Source organism: Ranitomeya imitator, chromosome 2, assembly GCF_032444005.1.
Source record: "Ranitomeya imitator isolate aRanImi1 chromosome 2, aRanImi1.pri, whole genome shotgun sequence".
NCBI classification, from domain to species: Eukaryota; Metazoa; Chordata; class Amphibia; order Anura; family Dendrobatidae; genus Ranitomeya; species Ranitomeya imitator.
Window position 1 is genome coordinate 366,364,870 of NC_091283.1, and position 8,468 is coordinate 366,373,337.

Sequence of the window (8,468 nt, forward strand, 5' to 3'; positions counted from 1 at the left end):
CCTGCAACATATAAAAGTCTATTAGGCCCTGCCAGAGGCAGAGTATAAGGGCTCATGCCCATTTGCGAGAAAAAAAAACGGTCCAATTCCCGAACTGAAAAAAAGGACGAGTGCTATGCGAGAGTCATGCACGTGTAATGCGATTTCCATATGATTTTTCCACGGAACATCCATATGACATGCGTATGCAATGCGATTTTAAAATGAGGTTTTACATATAGCAGTTCTCTGTATGTAAAAGCTCATGTTCAAGAAATACTGTATATATATATATATATATATATATATATATATATATATATATCTTTCATAGTGACATAGATAGCAGAATAGCCGACAATTCATTTGTCGGCTTCTGCAAAATCACGGCAAAAGCCGACAGGATAGGAGGCATGGTTTACATACAGTAAACCATTGCAAAACAGTTAGATTTATATATACTGCTCAAAAAAATTTAAAAAAACAAATGGTTCCTTAATTACCCAACAGTCCCAATACATGAGATCTGCCACCTCTGAGTTACAATTGAGACATTTAGATTTTTTTTTATTTAAATCAGAAGTTTTTTATTGAAAGATTTTGAATATAAACATTATAATACACACAAGTGCCCCACAAGTTCCTGATCTCTCCCACCTCAACAAAATACACTTCTCAAAAAAATAAAGGGAACACTTAAACAACAGAATATAACTCCAAGTAAATCAAACTTCTGTGAAATCAAACTGTCCACTTAGGAATCAACACTGATTGACAATCAATTTCACATGCTGTTGTGCAAATGAAATAGACAACAGATAGAAATTATTGGCAATTATCAAGACACCCTCAATAAAGGAGTGCTTCTGCAGGTGGGGACCACAGACCACATCTCAGTACCAATGCTTTCTGGCTGATATTTTGGTCACTTTTGAATGTTGGTTGTGCTTTCACACTCGTGGTAGACGGACTCTACAACCCACACAAGTGGCTCAGGTAGTGCAGCTCATCCAGGATGGCACATCAATGCGAGCTGTGGAAAGGTTTGCTATCTGTCAGCGTAGTGTCCAGAGGGTGAAGGCGCTACTAGTAGACAGGACGGTACACCAGGAGAGGTGGAGGGGGCTGTAGAAGGGCAACAACCCAGCAGCAGGACCGCTACCTCAGCCTTTGTGCAAGGAGGGTTAGGAGGAGCACTGCCAGAGTCCTGCAAAATGACCTCCAGCAGGCCACAAATGTGCATGTGTCTGCACAAACGTTTAGAAACCGACTCCATGAGGATGGTCTGAGTACCCGATGTCCACAGATGGGGGTTGTGCTCACAGCCTAACACTGTGCAGGACGATTGGCAAATTTGACACTGGCGCCATGTGCTCTTCACAGATGAAAGCAGGTTCACACTGAGCACATGTAACAGACGTGACAGAATCTGGAGACGCCGTGGAGAGCGATCTGCTGCCTGAAACATCCTTCAGCATTACCGGTTTGACAGTGCATCAGTAATGGTGTGGGGTGACATTTCTTTGGAGGGCCACACAGCCCTCCATGTGCTCGCCAGAGGTAGCCTGACTGCCATTAGGTACCGAGATGAGATCCTCAGACCCCTTGTGAGACCGTATGCTGGTGCGATTGGCCCTGGGTTCCTCCTAATGCAGGACAATGCCTGACCTCATGTGGATTGAGTATGTTAGCAGTTCCTATAAGATGAAGGTATTGAATCTATGGACTTGCTCGCCCATTCCCCAGACCTGAATCTGATTGAACACATCTGGGACATCATGTCTCAAACCATCCACCAACGTCACGATGCACCACAGACTGTCCAGGAGTTGGCGGATGCTTTAGTCCAGGTCTGGCAGGAGATCCCTCAGGAGACCATCCACCGCCTCATCAGGAGCATACCCAGGCATTGTAGGGAGGTCATATAGGCACATGGAGGCAACACACACAACTGAACATCATTTCCTTGTCTTGAGGCATTTCCACTGAAGTTGGATCAGCCTGTAATTTGATTTTCCACTTTGATTTTGAGCGTCATTCCAAATCCAGACCTCCGTGGGATATTTATTTTGAATTACATTGATCCTTTTATGTTTTATTGTTCTCAATACATTCCACTATGTAATAAATAAAGATTTGCAACTGAAAAATTTCATTCAGTGATATCTAGGATGTGGTATCTTAGTGTTCCCTTTATTTTTTCAGCAGTGTATATCAGTGTCTTATACTGTTAGTAGTATGTGTGTGCATATTTTGGGACCTGTATGTATTAATAAAAGAATGTTTTCACAGAAAAAACTGACGTGGGCTCCCATGCAATTTTCTGCACCAGAGAGGGAAAGACAGTGACTGAGGGCATATATTAATAGCCTAGAAAGGGACCATGGTTATTGCCCCCCCTGGCTAAAAACATCTGCCCCAAGCCACCCCAGAAAAGGTGCCAAGATGTGCCAATTCCGGCACTTAGCCTCTCTCTTTCCACTGCTCTATAGCAGTGGCATATGGAGTAATAAGGGGATAATGTCACCTTTGTATTGTGACATTAAGACACCTGTCCATTAGTAATCCTACAGTTTGTGAAGCGTTAAATAAACACACACGCAGAATAAAGTATTAATGAAATAAAACAATAAACATTGTTTGACCATTTTATTGTTACTGGTAATCCATGTGAAGCCCTTGATCTCCTGTAAAAAATGGAAAATTAAAAAAACAACAATATACCCATACCTGTCCGGTGTATAGTCAGTCCCACACCGTAATCCATATCTGGGGTATATACAGTTTACAACCGGGAGCGGTGCTAATGCAATCGTCCCGGTTGCAAACTACTGGGGAATGAATGAAATGCTGGAAGCGGAGCTTCAGTGACTAGCGGTGACGTCACCAAAGCTGCGCTCCCTGCCAGCATGAACTCAGATGAACTCTTCAGCGTGGGAAAATGCCAGCCGATTTTCCCATGCTGAAGAGTTTATACGAGTTACTGCTGGCAGGGAGCGCAGCTTTGATGAAGCCACCGCTAGTGAATTATCGGCTATTCTGCTATCTCTCTCTGTGTGAAATATAAAGGTATATACAGTATATATATATATCTATAATATAACGCTGGGAGCGTCACTCTGTCCGAAGCCTTTATAGACTGCGCAGGCGCAAGCGCCGGCGCAGTCTGGGCCTCACAGAGTGACGCTCCTGGGAGATCGCGGTGTGCGTTCACACTGAACGCACACCGCGATCTCCAATAGAGAAGCAGGGACCGCCAGGAGGGTGAGTATCGCCTATATTCACCTGTCCTGCGTTCCATCGCTGAGCGCCGCCATCTTCCCGGTCTTCGGCCTGTAACCTTCAGTTCAGAGGGCGCGATGACGCGCTTAATGCGCGCCGGCGCCGCCCTCTGACTGAACAGTCACGGCCAGGAGACCGGGAAGATGGCGGCGCCCAGCGCTGGAACGCAGGACAGGTGAATATAGTAAGTGCTGGGGGGCCTGAGCTGGCGGCGATATCGGCACCTGACCCCCACAGCGCGCCGGTGTCCCCGCCTGCTCAGGCCCCCCAGCACTCGGCGCCGAGCGGGTCAGAGGCAGTATGGGGACGCAGGATGGAGCAGCACATAAGGATGGGGACGCAAGATGGAGCAGCACATAAGGATGGGGACGCAGGATGGAGCAGCACATAAGGATGGGGACGCAGGATGGGAGCAGCGCATCACAGGATGGGAGCAGCGCATCACAGGATGGGGACGCAGGATGGGAGCAGCGCATGACAGGATGGGGACGCAGGATGGGAGCAGCGCATGACAGGATGGGGACGCAGGATGGGAGCAGCGCATGACAGGATGGGGACGCAGGATGGGAGCAGCACATGACAGGATGGGGACGCAGGATGGGAGCAGCGCATGACAGGATGGGGACGCAGGATGGGAGCAGCGCATGGCAGGATGGGGACGCAGGATGGGAGCAGCGCATGACAGGATGGGGACGCAGGATGGGAGCAGCACATGACAGGATGGGGACGCAGGATGGAGCAGCGCATGACAAGATGGGGACGCAGGATGGAGCAGCACATGACAGGATGGGGACGCAGGATGGAGCAGCACATGACAGGATGGGGACGCAGGATGGGAGCAGTGCATCACAGGGTGGGAGCAGGGCATCACAGGATGGGGACGCAGGATGGGAGCAGCGCATGACAGGATGGGGACGCAGGATGGGAGCAGCGCATGACAGGATGGGGACGCAGGATGGAGCAGCACATGACAGGATGGGGACGCAGGATGGAGCAGCGCATGACAGGATGGGGACGCAGGATGGAGCAGCACATGACTGGATGGGGACGCAGGATGGAGCAGCACATACCAGGATGGAGACCATATACCAATATAAATGCTCGCCACCCGGGCGTAGAACGGGTTCAATAGCTAATATATATATATATATATATATATATATATATATATATATATATATATATATATATATATATATTCTATGTATATATCTATCCTATCTTTTCTATTCTTAACATGTCAGTGTGATTTTACTGTGTGCCGGACACGAATTGCCGGCTTTTCTAAGGAGAAACGATACTTCTTGGATCCCGGCTTTTCTAATGACATCGGTGAGTAAAAATCGGACAGCGCTTGCATGGTGCGAGTGCTGTGCAATTTTTTTTTCGCACCCATTGACTTACATTGGTGAGTCTCGTCCGAGGTACGCAGCAATATGCAGCATGCTGCGATTTTTTTCTCAGTCCGATTTCAGTTGAGAAAAAAATCACAAATGAGATGTAATTCATTGAATAACATTGGTCCGAGTGCAGTCCGATTTTTTATCGGATTGCACTCGTCCGTATTTCTCACAAGTGAGTATGAGCCCTAATAAGATATCTCTTAGGCCCCGCACACATTAGATTAAAATCAGGTAAAACTGCTGATCTGAACAAGATCGGCTGCTGCCTAATGTATACGGAGGCCTCCTATAAGATGATAGGTGAGTAACGGATCAGTTATGGTAAATTACAGAGGTCGATACTTTCGTTCCTCCTGAAAATAATCTTCTGCCACAGGAATCTGCCTGCAGCTCTTTCATACAGACTATAGGATGTTTCGGGCAACCAGAGTGTTCATGTGTATGGGGGAGTTGGGCGAGATCGCCATCAGCCGCATGATCATTTGGCCGACAGCCATCTAATGTGTATGAGGCCATTAGTATTACACTGACAGGCAGGGATAATACACCGCACTACAGTAGTACAGGGCATCACCGGAGCAATCAGAGGCTTGTATGTTGTATGATCGCACTAATGAGGGTAGTGGAAAAAAGCTTAAAAATTGTAAATTAAGAAAATACACAAATATCAGAGTTTCAGCAATAAGAAATATACATCACTGTAGGGAAAACAATCTTCCTGCACAATGTTGGGGAAATCAGGTCCACAACGACTTTATTACACTCTATTATCCTATACAACTATCATGTGATGATTATCTTATGTCCTGGATTCAGCTGTACTGAAATTAATAATGGGGCTATAGTAGTCTATAGTATCATACTGTGTGTAGGGGATGGCGGTACTGTGGGAACATTATACTGTGTGGGGGAGATGGCGGTACTGTGGGAACATTACACTGTGTGTGTGGGGATGGTGTCACTGTGGGGAACATTATAATATGTGTAGGGGATGGTGGTACTGTGTGAACATTATACTGTGTGGGGGAGATGGCGGTACTGTGGGAACATTACACTGTGTGTGTGGGGATGGTGTCACTGTGGGGAACATTATAATATGTGTAGGGGATGGTGGTACTGTGTGAACATTATACTGTGTGGGGGAGATGGCGGTACTGTGGGAACATTACACTGTGTGTGTGGGGATGGTGTCACTGTGGGGAACATTATAATGTGTGTAGGTGATGGCGGTACTGTGTGAACATTATACTGTGTGTGGGGGATGGCGTTACTGGGGGAACATTATACTGTGTGGGGGGCATGGCGGTACTGTGGGAACATTATACTATGTGTGGGGGATGGCGGTACTGAGGGAACATTACACTGTGTGTGGGAGATGGCGTTACTGGGGGAACATTATACTGTGTGGGGGGCATGACGGTACTGTGGGAACATTATACTGTGTGTGGGGCGATGGCAGTACTGTGGGAACATTATACTATGTGTGGGGGGATGGCAGTACTGTGGGAACATTATACTGTGTGTGGGGGATGGCAGTACTGAGGGAACATTATACTGTGTGTGGGGGATGGCGTTACTGGGGGAACATTATACTGTGTGGGGGGCATGGTGGTACTGTGGGAATAGTACCACCTTTGGGAACATTATACTGTATGTGGGGGATGACGGTAATGTGGGAACAATATACTTACTGTATGTGGGAGGATGGTAGTACTGTGGGAACATTATACTGTGTGTGGGGGAATGGCGGTACTGTGGGAACATTATACTGTCTGTGGGGGGGATGGTGGTACTGAGGGAACATTATACTGTGTGTGGGGGAATGGCGGTACTGTGGGAACATTATACTGTGTGTGGGGGAATGGCGGTACTGTGGGAACATTATACTGTGTGTGGGGGGGATGGTGGTACTGAGGGAACATTATACTGTGTGTGGGGGGGATGGTGGTACTGAGGGAACATTATACTGTGTGTGGGGGATGGCGGTACTGTGGGAACATTATACTGTGTGGGGGGCATGGTGGTACTGTGGGAACATTACATTGTATGTAGGGAATGGCGGTACTGTGGGAATAGTACCACTTGTGGGAACTTTATACTGTATGTGGGGGATGGTGGTACTGTGGGAACTTTATATTGTATGTGGGGGATGGCGGTACTGTGGGAACATTATACTGACTGTATGTGGGAGGATGGTGGTACCTTGGGAACATTATACTGTGTGTGGGGCGATGGCGGTACTGTCGGAACATTATACTGTGTAGGGAGGGATGGCGGTACTGGGGGGGGAAACATTATACTGTGTGGGGGGGATGGCGGTACTGTGGGAACTTTATACTGTATGTGGGGGATGGCGGTACTGTGGCAACATTATACTGACTGTATGTGGGAGGATGGTGGTACCTTGGGAACATTATACTGTGTGTGGGGCGATGGCGGTACTGTCGGAACATTATACTGTGTAGGGAGGGATGGCGGTACTGGGGGGGGAAACATTATACTGTGTGGGGGGGATGGCGGTACTGTGGGAATGTAAGGAGGAGAACTGGGCTGTGGGTACCTGTCTACCTGTCCTATGCTGGGTCCGGAACTGTCTCCTCTGTTGTCTGGGGGAAGAGTAAGAGACCGGAAAGACCTTTGCACTCGGAAGCTGGGGGGGTTAAGAGGCAACAGCCACAGCGCGCACGGAAGCAGTCAGTCTTGGCGGGAATAGGTAGAGTGCAGCACAGACAGAGGAGTGCTCCATCCCTGGAGCACCGAGACTGCACTGGCCAGCAGCCGTGTACTCCCGCCGTCACCAGAAGGAATTCCAGATAGAAAAGTGCAGTGCGCCTGGTAACTGGCAGAGAGCGAGGTGCCATGTGCTTCGTGACTGTGAGTACAGCGCATGTGCTGCAAAGAGGGAACCGGGTACTGGACAGACAGACATTTGACCCTGATAGTGTTGCGGCCTTGTTTGTTCCGGCCGCATATACTCATGGACTAGGGGCTCAGCAGAAGGTGACGGAGACTGACCACTGCCACCAGAACAAGGACCGCCATTACTTACAGAACCTGCTTGGACCAGCACCGTGCCAGCAGTTGTTGGCGCTACTAACCCCCAAGTAGTATCTGCAGTCTGAGGAACTTCTGACACTAAGTGTACAAAAAGAACTGCCATTACCTTGTTCAGTAATTCTGCATATCCTTTGCAATTTGACTGTTTATCCCCTTGCTTAACTCTTCATCTTCTTGTGAGGAGTTCACCCCCTGGTCAATTAAAACAGAAATAAAAATTGTTAACTCTTGCTCCGCCTCCTGTCTGTCACTGACCCTGCTCACAGTAACATTATACTGTGTAGGGTCCAATAAAAGGGCAGCGTACTGTGTGAGCAAAATGTGTTTCCATGTTATAATCTTCTAGATTTAGGTCGTATAAATCTATTAGTGGAAAATGAATACAAATTCTGTAATTCTTAGAAAGCGACAATGAAAAATCACCAAAATAGTCTCAGCACTGAAGGGGTTACTGCCCCTCCTGCCCAGTAATGGGGAATCTCCAGCACCTACCTCCACCTGCAGAGCCGCACACCACATATATGGCTGTTCTGTGCGCACAGGACCTGTGATGAGGTCACAGGAGGGGAGGAGTCAGGGGTCACATGATCAGGGGCCTCAGTGTATGCAGGACTCTGCTGTGCTGGTTGTCATGGTGCTGGATGAGGGGAAGTTTATGTGTTGGGTCAGGAGGGGTTTACAGGGTGGATGTAGCAGAGCCGTGTGTGTACGGAGCGGAGCCGTGTGTGTACGAGGTGTACGGAGCAG

The 8,468-nt window shown here is 48.1% G+C and overlaps 1 protein-coding gene across 1 annotated transcript in view; it reads right to left on the reverse strand.

Moving 5' to 3' along the window:
• The window catches only part of LOC138663885 (oocyte zinc finger protein XlCOF22-like), a 55,806-nt gene extending 47,549 nt beyond the window's left edge, over nucleotides 1-8,257 (reverse strand). Inside the window, exons 1-2 of the mRNA XM_069750254.1 lie at nucleotides 8,214-8,257; nucleotides 7,828-7,913 (exon numbers count right to left, since the gene is read on the reverse strand). The gene's annotated coding sequence lies outside the window, so the exon portion shown is untranslated. The remainder of the gene's footprint in view (nucleotides 1-7,827; nucleotides 7,914-8,213) is intronic.
• Nucleotides 8,258-8,468: the final 211 nt, after the last annotated feature.